The sequence below is a fragment of the Herpailurus yagouaroundi genome, unplaced genomic scaffold, assembly GCF_014898765.1.
Source record: "Herpailurus yagouaroundi ecotype Mexico unplaced genomic scaffold, PumYag 77, whole genome shotgun sequence".
Taxonomy (NCBI): domain Eukaryota; kingdom Metazoa; phylum Chordata; class Mammalia; order Carnivora; family Felidae; genus Herpailurus; species Herpailurus yagouaroundi.
In genome coordinates this window covers 16,697,393-16,708,343 of record NW_024412388.1, presented here as the reverse complement: position 1 = coordinate 16,708,343, position 10,951 = coordinate 16,697,393, and positions in this window count along the sequence as shown.

Sequence of the window (10,951 nt, the reverse complement as noted above, 5' to 3'; positions counted from 1 at the left end):
CATTTCAGAAACTGTAGGCACCAAAACTTAAAATAAAATTTACAATTTAAAACATTTCAAAAAAAAAAAAAAAAGAGTCCTCTCTAAGCAGAAAATACCGAATGTAATTTAGCCCTTGCTCAGTGGCTCAGAATCGTCACTGTGAACAAAGGATCATTGCATATTGATGTGGGAAAGGGACTTTGAGATGAGTTAGTTCAAGCCACTGGTGGTGGGACAGCGTAAGACAGAGGTGCCTTCAGGACCACGGGTGGGGGACCTGCTGGCCCTGTTCGCTACATGCCCCCGGGGCTTCTCTGCTAGAGGGTTCCGTGTCCTTCCTGGCTCCCCAGCTGCCAGCTTCTGTCCCTCTGCCGCAGGGGCTCCTGCCCCTGACAGTTCCCACCTGTCTCCTGAGTTGCCGCTCCTAGTGTGGACTAAGAAAAAATGAGCGCTTATTAGAATTGTATGTAAAGTAAGACTCAGTGGGCTGTAAGTGAGGGACCTCCCTGTTAGTAAAGACTGAGTTTGGTGTCCATGGCTGTGGCTGCTCAGAGGTCCCTTCGGTGTATTTCTGGCTGTTCTCAGGATATTTGTTCTCAGGTTGGAGGGTAAATGAAGTGTTCTTATAAATACCTAAGAGGCTTATTAATGGCCGGGCATGCACAGACTAATTGCTTCCTCCTGTTTCCACATAATCAATCACTTCCACCGTGTGGAGCCACAGGCAGCGGCAGAACGCGGTGGAAGGCAGACGACACCGGGATGGGCCTCCGAGCTCTGGGCTGCTAGCTCCTTGTGCACAAGTCCTTCCTGTCCTGGAAATCCAAGCCATGCCATCCCCTTGTGCCTCATTCCCCTGACCTGGGCTATCTCCCTCTCTCCTCCCCCTCCCAGGAAACTTCATTTTTTTTTTTTTTAAGTTTAATTATTTGGAGAGAGAGACAGAGAGAGAGAGACAGACAGAGAAAACATGAGTGAGGGAGGGGCAGAGAGAAAGAGCGGGAGAGGGAGAAAATCCCAAGCAGGTGCCTCACTGTCAGCGCAGAGCCCAATGCGGGGCTTGAACTCACAAACCTTGAGATCGTAACTTGAGCTGAAATCAGGAGTCGGATGCTTCACCAACTGAGCCAGCCAGATGCCCGCCCCAGCCCCCCTCCCCCGGGCCGTGTAAACTTCTTGAAGGAATTGTGTCTTCTGTGGACTCCACTGCTTTGTCTTTCAGTCTCTCCTCATCTCGTGTCACCTCCGCCACCCCTCAAACTCCGCCTGCCCCAGACTCACGCCCCACGGCTCTCTGCCACGTGCCTGGCCCTCACCCAACATTACCGTCTACCCAGCTGTACAAGTCAGGAACCTGAAGTTGGTCTTGTACCTCCTTCTCCATCGGCCGAGTATCCAGGACGTCCCAAACCCTTGGGTTTTACCACCCAAACATACGTTGCCACCTGCCACGGCCACCAGCCTGTGAGCCTCTGAGCCCCCATCACCTCTCACCGGGGCGACTGGCCTCTGTGCCCCTTCCCTGGGTCCCTTCAGTCACCCACCCCCACTCCTTCCCCGCCGCTGATGAGAGCCTTTCTAGAGCCTTCCCCTCTTCTCTCTGGACGAAGACCCAAATCTTTATCACGCCCTACAAGGCCCAGTTCAGGTGGTCTGGACCCTGGCACCTTTCCAACACTTCCTCTTCCCTCTCAGTGCTTTCTTGAATGTGCCGTGCCCCTTCCCACACACAGACTTCGTCCTCAGTTCCGTCTTCTGGAACATTCTCCTACCTCCATAACTCCTGTTTGTCCTCAGGGAGCCACACCCGACCCCTGGCCCAGGTCAGCTCCCAGAGAACCTTGCCTTATCTCCATCAGCACCCTCGATTCCTTGATTCGAACCACCTTCTTATGAGAGCAGGGACCCCCTCTGCCCTTGCTGGGCACCAAGCCTTTGACACCTGGCACGCAGGCAGCCTTCTAGAAGGACGTTTTGCCTCATCCCTGGCTCCCTTTGTGAGGCCTGGAACCGGAGCTAGAGTCCCTTCGCCACTAACTGCCTGTGTGACTTTAGGCAAATCTCACGACCTCTCTGGGGCACTGCTCAGCCTGGGGGAAGGTCTCCAAGGGCTCCCAACATCTAGGATGACATGTCGCAACATTCACTCTGCTTGTTAAGCTAAACCACAGCCCTTTGAAGTAAGTTCTGTTATTATCTGTACTTTATATGTGAGAATAATTGGGAGCGGGCGAGGTGACATATTTGTCCAAGGGGCCACAGCCACTAAGTGGCAGACTCAGGATTCGAACCCAGACCTGTGCTTCCAGAGCCCACACGCTTAGTCGTGAGGCAGTGGGAGGGCGCAGAGCGGTGGCTGTTCAGATGAAGGGAAAGTTCGGAACTCGGGGTCGGTCATAGGGGAGAAGCAGATACCACGGGGGCTACTGATCTGTGGGTCACCGGGTGGGTGTGCTGACCCTTCCCCCAGACCTCTGGGGGAAGGTAAAAGGAGCTCATGGCCCCGAGGGGAGGCCACCGTTAGGCCACCACAGGGGATGGGACAGGGAGGTTCTGCCACGTCTGGTGTCTACAGGGCCTCGGCCCCTGTCAGAAGGCTGGATTACCCAGCCAGGCCCGGGGCCAGGGCCAAACTGGGCCTGACCTCTCAGCTGGACGATGGGGTGGAGCGGGGACCCTCCCTGTGGAGCCTCAGGATAATGGGGCTCCTGGAAGCAGTTGAGGGAAAGTCTCTAAATGTGTTGGGAGGCGGCAAAGAGCTTGAGCTCTGGAGTCAGACCTGCTGGCATCCCGGGCCTGACCCTTGCTGTGTGCTCTGTGGGCTTCGAGAAGCCACTCCCCCTCTTTGAGCTTCAGGCCCCGCCCTGTCCAATGGAGCCACCGCCCGCCCTTGTATCGCGAACGTTGAAAGGGTGCCTGGCACCCAGGGGGCCCTCCTGCATCTCAGCCTTTTGACACCCCTCCCAACCTCCCTCCCCCGCCTCAACTGCCCCCAACCCAAGACCTCCCTCAGGGAGCAGGAGGGATCAGGCCACGGCTCATTATCAGAAAGAGGAGTATTAATATCCCTGATATTAAAAAATAACCTTATCATCATTCTGCCTTGTCGGGAGGAGATGAGCCCACATCAGCATTCTGACAGATGGGGAGCAGCTCTCTGTGTTTTCGGGTATTTGCGGGAGAGAGGGAGAGGGAGGGAGGGAGCGTGCGAGCACACAGTGTGTGAGAGGGAGAGCCTGGGTGACAGTGACTTGCGGATGGGGAGGCCGGGGTTTATGTGGGTGTGAGTGCAGGGGTGGGTGGGTGGGTGGTGACGGCACCTCTCCAGAGCAGAGTTTTAGGAGGGTGACTTGGTAATACCCATTATTGCAGGTATTGAAATGCTAAGCAGCTCTAAAGATCTATGTCTGATTTTCATTAAAGCTGCTGAGGCAGAGGGTGTGCTGGGAGGGCAGTGGCTGCCTGGGCAGGTCTGATGACAGGAGCCAGAGCCGGGGTCGTGACCACGGTGAGGTCCCTGCCGCCTTTCCCGGCCCACCACTATTATCGTCACTAGTCACCGCAGCCCAGGGGAAACCCTGGCCCTACACGAGGACGTCTTGGTCACTGAGCTGGCCCCTGCTAACCCATGGCTGCCCCCCACCCCCACCCCGCACTCCATGTGGGCAAATCGCCCTCCCCCACCTCTGGGGCCCACGTGCTCCTCTGTCACATGGCCAAAGAACCCCTGTCCTGTCTCCATCTCGTTCCTTCCGGGCATGTTTTCTGAGGCCGGGCAGTGTTGGGGCAGGATCCGGGGCTGCTGGGAGCGGAGGACATGTCCACTGCTCTCCGGAAACTGCCAGTCTGATGGCACGGACAGATCCAGAATAGGCCACTTCCTGGCGGTGGGTAAGAACTCCTAGAAGCTAAGGGAGGAATGCTAAACAGCAGGGTGATGGTGTGCATGTGGGAGGGAGGAGGAGACTTCCCCAATGTCACACAGCCAGCAGCAAGTGTGGGATCAGAACCCAATTTCCGGGGTCCAAGCCCAGTGCCCTACATGAGACCACCTCGTGAGAGCAGCCAGAACATGGAGAAAGGGCCGGGCTATGGGTTTGTTCACGCCTTGGGGCGAGGCACCGTAGGGGAGCCTGTGTCCTGCTCCCCAGCAGGGCAGGAGGAAATAATCAGCCGGAAGGGCTCGTCACTTGTGAGGCGTCCACGGTGGGCTGGATGGTTTGTAGTTCCCCTCTCCAGTAACCCCACTCCAGGGCCTCTTACATTAGGCCCCCAAAAGACTCAGAGCCGGAGAGCAAGCTGTCCAAGGTCACCCAGCCAGGAGGCAGCCAAACTGAGATGTGAACCCAAAGGTATCTGACCCTCAAACCTGGGTATGTGTCCCGCTCTCGGCCAGACAACCCCCTGGGGGCAGGTTTCTTGGGAAGGAGACAGAGTGTAACTTGGAAGCTGGAGACACTCAGTGGCTCGGGGTCACCTAGAAAGGAGCTCCCAAGGGTCTGGTTTGATTTGGAACTGTCCCCAAAGCAGATTGACTCCCTGGGATACAAGTGGAAGAGGGGCTGAGAGCCCCGGGCTGCTGGGGGCCCAGGCTGTTTGAATTCTAGCCAAGCTGTTCCCGTTCTGGCCCAAGGTCATTTGTTCAGGGAAGAAAGCTTCTCCGTCCTGCGAGCCCCGCCCTCCCTGCTCTGCGCTGAGAGCTGGGGGAGGCTGAAGGACAATGTTCCCGGTGGAAGCAGATTACCCCGCGAGTGTGAGGGGCCGACTGGGCGGGATGGCACTGTGGTGACAGATCCATCAGGCGCCTCTCCGAGGGGATGTTTCCCGGGGCTCCTGGTGACAGCCTCCCGGGCTGTGGAGGGAGTGCTGATGAGGTGGAGGCAGCCTGGCCCTGGGGCTGGAGACAGTGATCCAGCCCCTGGCCTCTGGGCAGGGCCTCCTCCTGAGAAGCCCCAGAAATCACCCAGCCACCAGCCTGGTCCCAGCTCCCACCAACCTTTCATTGCATCTGGCCCCTCTTCAACTCCACCCCCTCCCCCACTCCTGCCCACGGCCTCCCTGCCTCCAGGTGCCCCACCTCCAATCCTGCTCCCGTCCACTGCCAGGGTAATCTTTCTGGAACACCACATGCCCCTGCTCACCTGCCTACAGCGGCCCTACTGCCCCAGCAGAAGGCTTAGCTCCTTGGCCTGCAACGCAAAGCCCTTGACGGACTGGGTCTGGCTTCTGCTTCTCTCTGGGGCTCCATCTCCTACTCTTCTCTCTCTGCTCCGGACCTTTGCACATGCAACTCCTTCACCCCCCTGGGGCCTAAAGCCTACTTCTCCCTCAAGTCTCAGCTTGGACTCACCTCCTCCTTGAGGTCTTCCTTGACCTGAAACCCTGCAGCCCGGGTTGGGGTGGGGTGGGGGGGGGCAGGTCCTCGGCACTTATCCCTTGTCATCCTGGTCACTGTCACTGTGTTCATCCTGACAGCTTGCGGCAGTAGACTCCCACGCCTGCAGGGCAAGTGCTAAGTGCCCACATTGCCTCGCTCCCTCCGGCTCCGCCCAGAGCATGGTAAATGCCTGTGTGCCCATCTCACCCACCAAACTGGGGTGCCTTATGTGTACCCCCTTTATAAAGAAAGAAACAAAGACTTGGAGGGGGAGTGATTGCTCGGAGGCACCAGCAGGGAAGTGGCTGAAGTGAGTCAAGAGTTCAAGGGTCCTGACTGTCCACACTCCATGCCGGATCCCACCCGCCCTCGGTATCTCAGCTTCTGGGGGCTGTTGCCCAGTTCTGGCTGGAGGTCAGCCCTGTTCAGCCGGACTTTGGCAGGGACCAGCCCCCCCCCCCACCCCCAACCCCAGCAGCCGTGGGCCTCTGGGCCCTGACAGTTGTGAGCAGCTTTCCATGGCGGCTGGAGGTGGGGGTCGGCCGGGGCAGGGAGGAGCTGGGGCTCCCAGGGCAGCCAGGAATCCATAGCCTCTCCTCTCTGGCCCTCCTGGCCCCTCAGCCCCTCAGCAGACTCCTGGAGCTCCTGACCCCACCCGGTCCTGACCTCTGGGCTCCTGGACCCTGCCTGCTGCAGATACAATAATTCCGTCCTCGTCCTCGCATTTCCGACCAGACCTCAGCCCCACCCCCCACCCCTCTCCAGCTTGCGGGGCCGTGTGGTGGCTGGGGTTGGGGGTGGGGTGGGGAGAATAAGCATTTCTGACCCTGGATCCTGCCTGAAGCCCTGCCCCCGGCCCTCAGTCTGGGCTTGGGCTTGTTCCGTCAGCCTGTTCCCCCCCCCCCACCAGAGCTTTGAACCCCAACACGGAGCTTAGCACTCTGGCCCCACCTCCTCTCCCTACCACTGCTGAGGGGCTGGGGGGGGGGCGGTGGGGGCTGGGGATGATGAAGTCGTCTCGGAAGGAAGAAGCTAAAGATGTAAACGAGCCCGTGAAATCCCCGATGACAGCCGTGACCACTGTGGCTCCCGCCATTAAACACGGAGCTTTAACGGCCCCTGAAATACACCTGGGGCACTTGTCGGCAGCTCCGGCACATGCGGGCCGTGCACATGCGTGCAAACACGTGCGTGCACACACGGTCTCGGTGAGCACCACAGAAGGGGAGGATAGGGGACCTCGGGAAATGGTTCCAGTGGTCCCCTTGGCCGAAGGATGGGGAGACCAGGGTCCGGGTGGAGGCCCAGGCCGGCTTCCCTCGGGGCAGCCTCCGCTTCCAGACGGCACTTTGTGTTTGCACCGCGCTCACCCACCCCCCGCATCCTTCCCGGAGGCTTCGATGTGGGTCAGCTGCTGTTTAATATCCATGCCTCCTCCGGCCCCACGGCACAGCCTCCGAATGTGCAGCGCGGGGCCGGGCACACAGCAGGCACGGGAGGGAGGTGCCGACGGGGTACGTTCGACAGCACCAACCATCAAGGAGAATTCCCGAGACCTGGCACCTTGGTCTGAGACCTCCCCGCAGTTGAGTTGAAAGCTCTGGCTGGGGGGCCTGGGCTCTGAGTTCTGGCCTTGCCACTAACTCCTCTGCGTGACCTTGGTTGGCCTCCCCCTGTTTGGCATCAGTTTCCTTATCTGCACAGCCCCGTCCCGCCCCAGTCATTGGAGCATCGAACCCGTGGCTCCTGCAGCCTGGCCGGGAATGGCGGCCCCAGGCCCCTCGGGGCTGAGGAGGCTCCGTCGGGGCTGCTTCCTCTGTGGGCAATCATTCTTCACACAGAACTTAGCACAGGCACGTGGAACAGGAGGGACGGTTGGTCTGAATGTCGCCACCAAATCCCGAAAGGGTGAATTTTCAGGAAGCATCTGGGAACCTCTTCTGTGTCAGTTCCCCACCACGAGAATTCTGTTCCTGGCTCTCGCTTGCCTCTCCAGGCAAGGGTCTCGCCACCCCCACTTCCTCACTCAGAGAAACAACTGCTCGGAACTTGCAGTCTCCCCCCTCTGCCGCAGCCGGCATACTCCTCTGCCCTGCCCGTTTGCCTGGTGAGCTCAGCCTCGGCCTGCCCAAACTTCTGGTCTCCAGAAAGCCCTCCCTGGTTCCCCACGTCTGGCTTGGGTGCGTCTTCGGGAAGCTCGGCCTCCCGAACTTCTGCCGTCACAGAGCTGATCACAGCAGCACGTCCTTGCTGGCTGGGCCGTGTCTCTCCAGGCGCCTGGGAGTGTGAGCAGGCGGGCGTGGGGTCGCCCCCATGGCTGGCCCCAGTGCACGTGGGCATCGACACGGCCTTGCTGAAAGAATCAATGACCCAAGAGTGGCTCGGGCTGGCAGGTCTCTGGTTCCCACCTCGTGGCTGTAAAGCCCACCTGGCTGTGTAAGCACCTGAGGGCCTGCCACACGTGGCCGTTTCTGGGGCCCAGATGCCTTCCTGGGCTGCCCGTTCCGGAGAGCCCAGGGTTGCAGTCAGTCTCGGCCAGGGACCGTCCTTAAGTGCCGGGCACAGGGCCGGTGCAAAAAAAAGCCAGCCGCTCTCTCCCGGGCACCATTTCCTTCCAGGGCCGGCCCCTCTCTCTGGCTCGCCAGGGCCTCAGGGCCCCATCTGCCGTCTGTCTCACTTACTGTCGACCTTCCCAGGGGTCACTTGTTATAGATCACAGGAAGCAGGGTGCCAAGGATTTTTATTTGAAAGTTCTTGCACAGAAAGCTGCCCATCCTTGCCTGATGGTAGCTTGTGACAAGACCTAACTGCAGAGTATTATCTGCGGTGGAAAATGTCAGGCAGGTGGGGGACAGGTCATGGTGGGAAAGCAGGCAGGCCGTGCTGGAAAGTGTGATGGCTCCGGGCCAGCGGAGAGAATGGCGACAGGCCCTCGTTCGGCAAAAGCCACGTCCACCAGAAGGGACGGACACGGGGGCGGGTGGAGGGTTGCCAGGGGAAATGTAAGTGCAGGCGGTTGGCAAGGGGCAGGCTCAGGACAGAAGTCTGGACCCCGGGGTAGGGCACGCTGTAGAGTGTGTAGAGGGCGGGGGGGGGGGGGGAGACGGTGGGTGGGGAGGGGCTGTGAGCAAGCCACTTAACCTCTCTGGCCCCCTGTCCTCATCTGTAAAATGGGGACAATAGTAGCTTCCCCACACGGGGTCCTGAGGATGAACCGAGTTACCATAGACACAGCTTAGAACGATGCCGGACGCGGAAGTATTTGCCGTGCCCGTGATGACCACTGCCAGCACCCGTGCGGGCTGCTGTTACCGCCACAGAGACGGTGACCCCTTACTGTGTGTGCAGGTGCCACACAAGTGGCCGCTCACTTCACCCTCACACCCTGTGTGTACAAACTCTCATCTGGGCTTGCAGAGCGGGCCTAGGGTGGTGGTCGCCTTCCCTGGGTCACCCAGGGAGCAGCAGAGAGACAAGGACCCCAAAGCAGGGTCTGTGGGGAGCCCACACTCAGCCCTCTGTCCGGGGCCTCCTCCCTGACCCTTAGCTTCTGGTTCCCAGCAGCTTGGGGCTCGCTGGCGCCCCGTGGGCAGAGGCTGGCGGCCTGGTGAGGCTGGTGGCCGACCCAGTGAGCGTACTCTGAGGGAGCCCCTGGGGGTGACCACCGAAGGCAGGGCGTGTGGGGAGCCCACTCCCAGTCCCTGGCGTGGTGGCCCCGTCCACACCCTCTGGCCATCATCTCATTTTAACAGCAATGGCCAGCTTGCTAGGGGACTTCAAAGAGAGTATTTGAGGAATTTTAGCAGCTTCAGCAAAACTCTAATTTGAATTTCAGGCGCGGGTGTGTGATTTCCTCGGTGACAGCTCCGAGGAATGCTTGGCTCGGCTGTCATCCAGTGGGGCCTCCGCTGGCTGCCGCAGCCGCCTGCCTTCCCGAGGAGGAGAGAGACGGCAGGCTGAGAGGAGCTGGGGCCCCACTGGAGCTCAGGGAGGGGAGGCACACGCGAGTGACAGGGAGAGGGCGGGCGAGGGAGGGGACCCGAGAGCAGAGACGGGAGCACAGAGAAGCAGGAGGCTTCGGAGGACAGAAAGGGAGTCCAAACGGGGGGGGGGGGGGTGGGGGGGCGGGGGGGGGGGGGGCCTCGGAGAACAACAGAGGCGGGAGGTGGGGAGATGAAACCCAGAGGGGAAGAGGCAAGAGAAGGGGGGAGGAAGACAAACTGATGGCCAACGTCCGGACTGAAGGAGCAAGAGAGACCAGACCGACAGTGGAGGAGAGGTGGAGGAGCCCGAGCACGGAGGTGGAGATGGGGACACAGGAAGACAGCAGAGGGCAGGGAAAGACAGGGAAGGGAGGAGGGAGAGGGGCAAACTGAGAAGGATGGGGGTGGTGAGGAGACCCTGCGAAAGATGCCCTCAGCCAACCCCCATTTGCTAAGCGAGCTCAGTGCCAGGCCCACAGGGGTTGCAGGGGGATCTAGACAGGGTGGGGGGCAGTGAGTCTGTCCCCCAGCCCCCCCCCCAGAAGCCCCTCCCATCCTAGCTGGTGGGGCTGTTCCAGGGGTGAGGGGCGCTCCCACTGAGGCCGCTCAGAACTGCCTTCCACCTGCACCCGGGCCCTGCAACGTGGGCCTTTGGGGCCCTATCCTAAGGCTGTGGGCCGGATGGGGCTCATTTCCCATGGAGCCCTCCCTGACACATGTGCACTGCCCACACGGACACACGTGTGCACATACACGTGTGGGCACACACTCACCGCTGCCCCCAACACACACATACACACACACATACAGCATTGGGAAGGGGAGAGGAAAGGGAGGCACAGAATGAAAGAGGGATCTGGGAGCAAGGGAAAGGTCAGTCCATCTCCCTGAACTGCAGGTTCCTCCTCTGCGGAAACCCAGGAGAGAACAGCACACGTCCCGTGGGGTCCTTGGGTGGTGAGATCAGATAATCAAGCAAAGGGTTTAGTCCAGCGCTGGCTCAGATGATTCTCAGCCGAGGGGACACCCATCCAAGTGCAGGGACCCTGGGTTCCGAGGTCTACTTTCCCCGTGACGTCGCTCCTCCTGGGGGAAGAGGCAGGCAGCGCCCCTCCACCTTCTCCTTCCAAGCTTCCAGGCAGCTCCACAGGTCTCCACCAGCCTCAGAGCCCCTGAGGCTGTAGTCCAGGGTGGGGAGGGACTACGAGGGAGAGGCAGCCCACAGTCCCCGAGGGGACCAGAGTGCTCCTGGGTGTCTAGGAGGGAAAGCTCAGGCGCAGGACCAGATGGGAGTTCCAGCCCAGCACTGTCCAAACCACTGTGCTAAGCAGCCTCTGGCCGCGTGTGGCTATTGAGCACTTAGAATGTAGGTGGCCTGAATTGAGATCACTTATTATGAAAAAAATATAAACTATCTCATGAGTATTTTTGTATCAGTTACATGTTAAAATGAAAATAGTTTGGATGCATTGGTTAAGTAAAATATATTAGTCTCAGCTGTTTCTCTAAAAAAATTTTTTTAACATTTGAAACTTATTTTTAAGAGGCAGAGAGAGACAAAGCGCCAGTGGGGGAGGGGCAGAGAGCGAGAGAGGGAGACACAGAATCC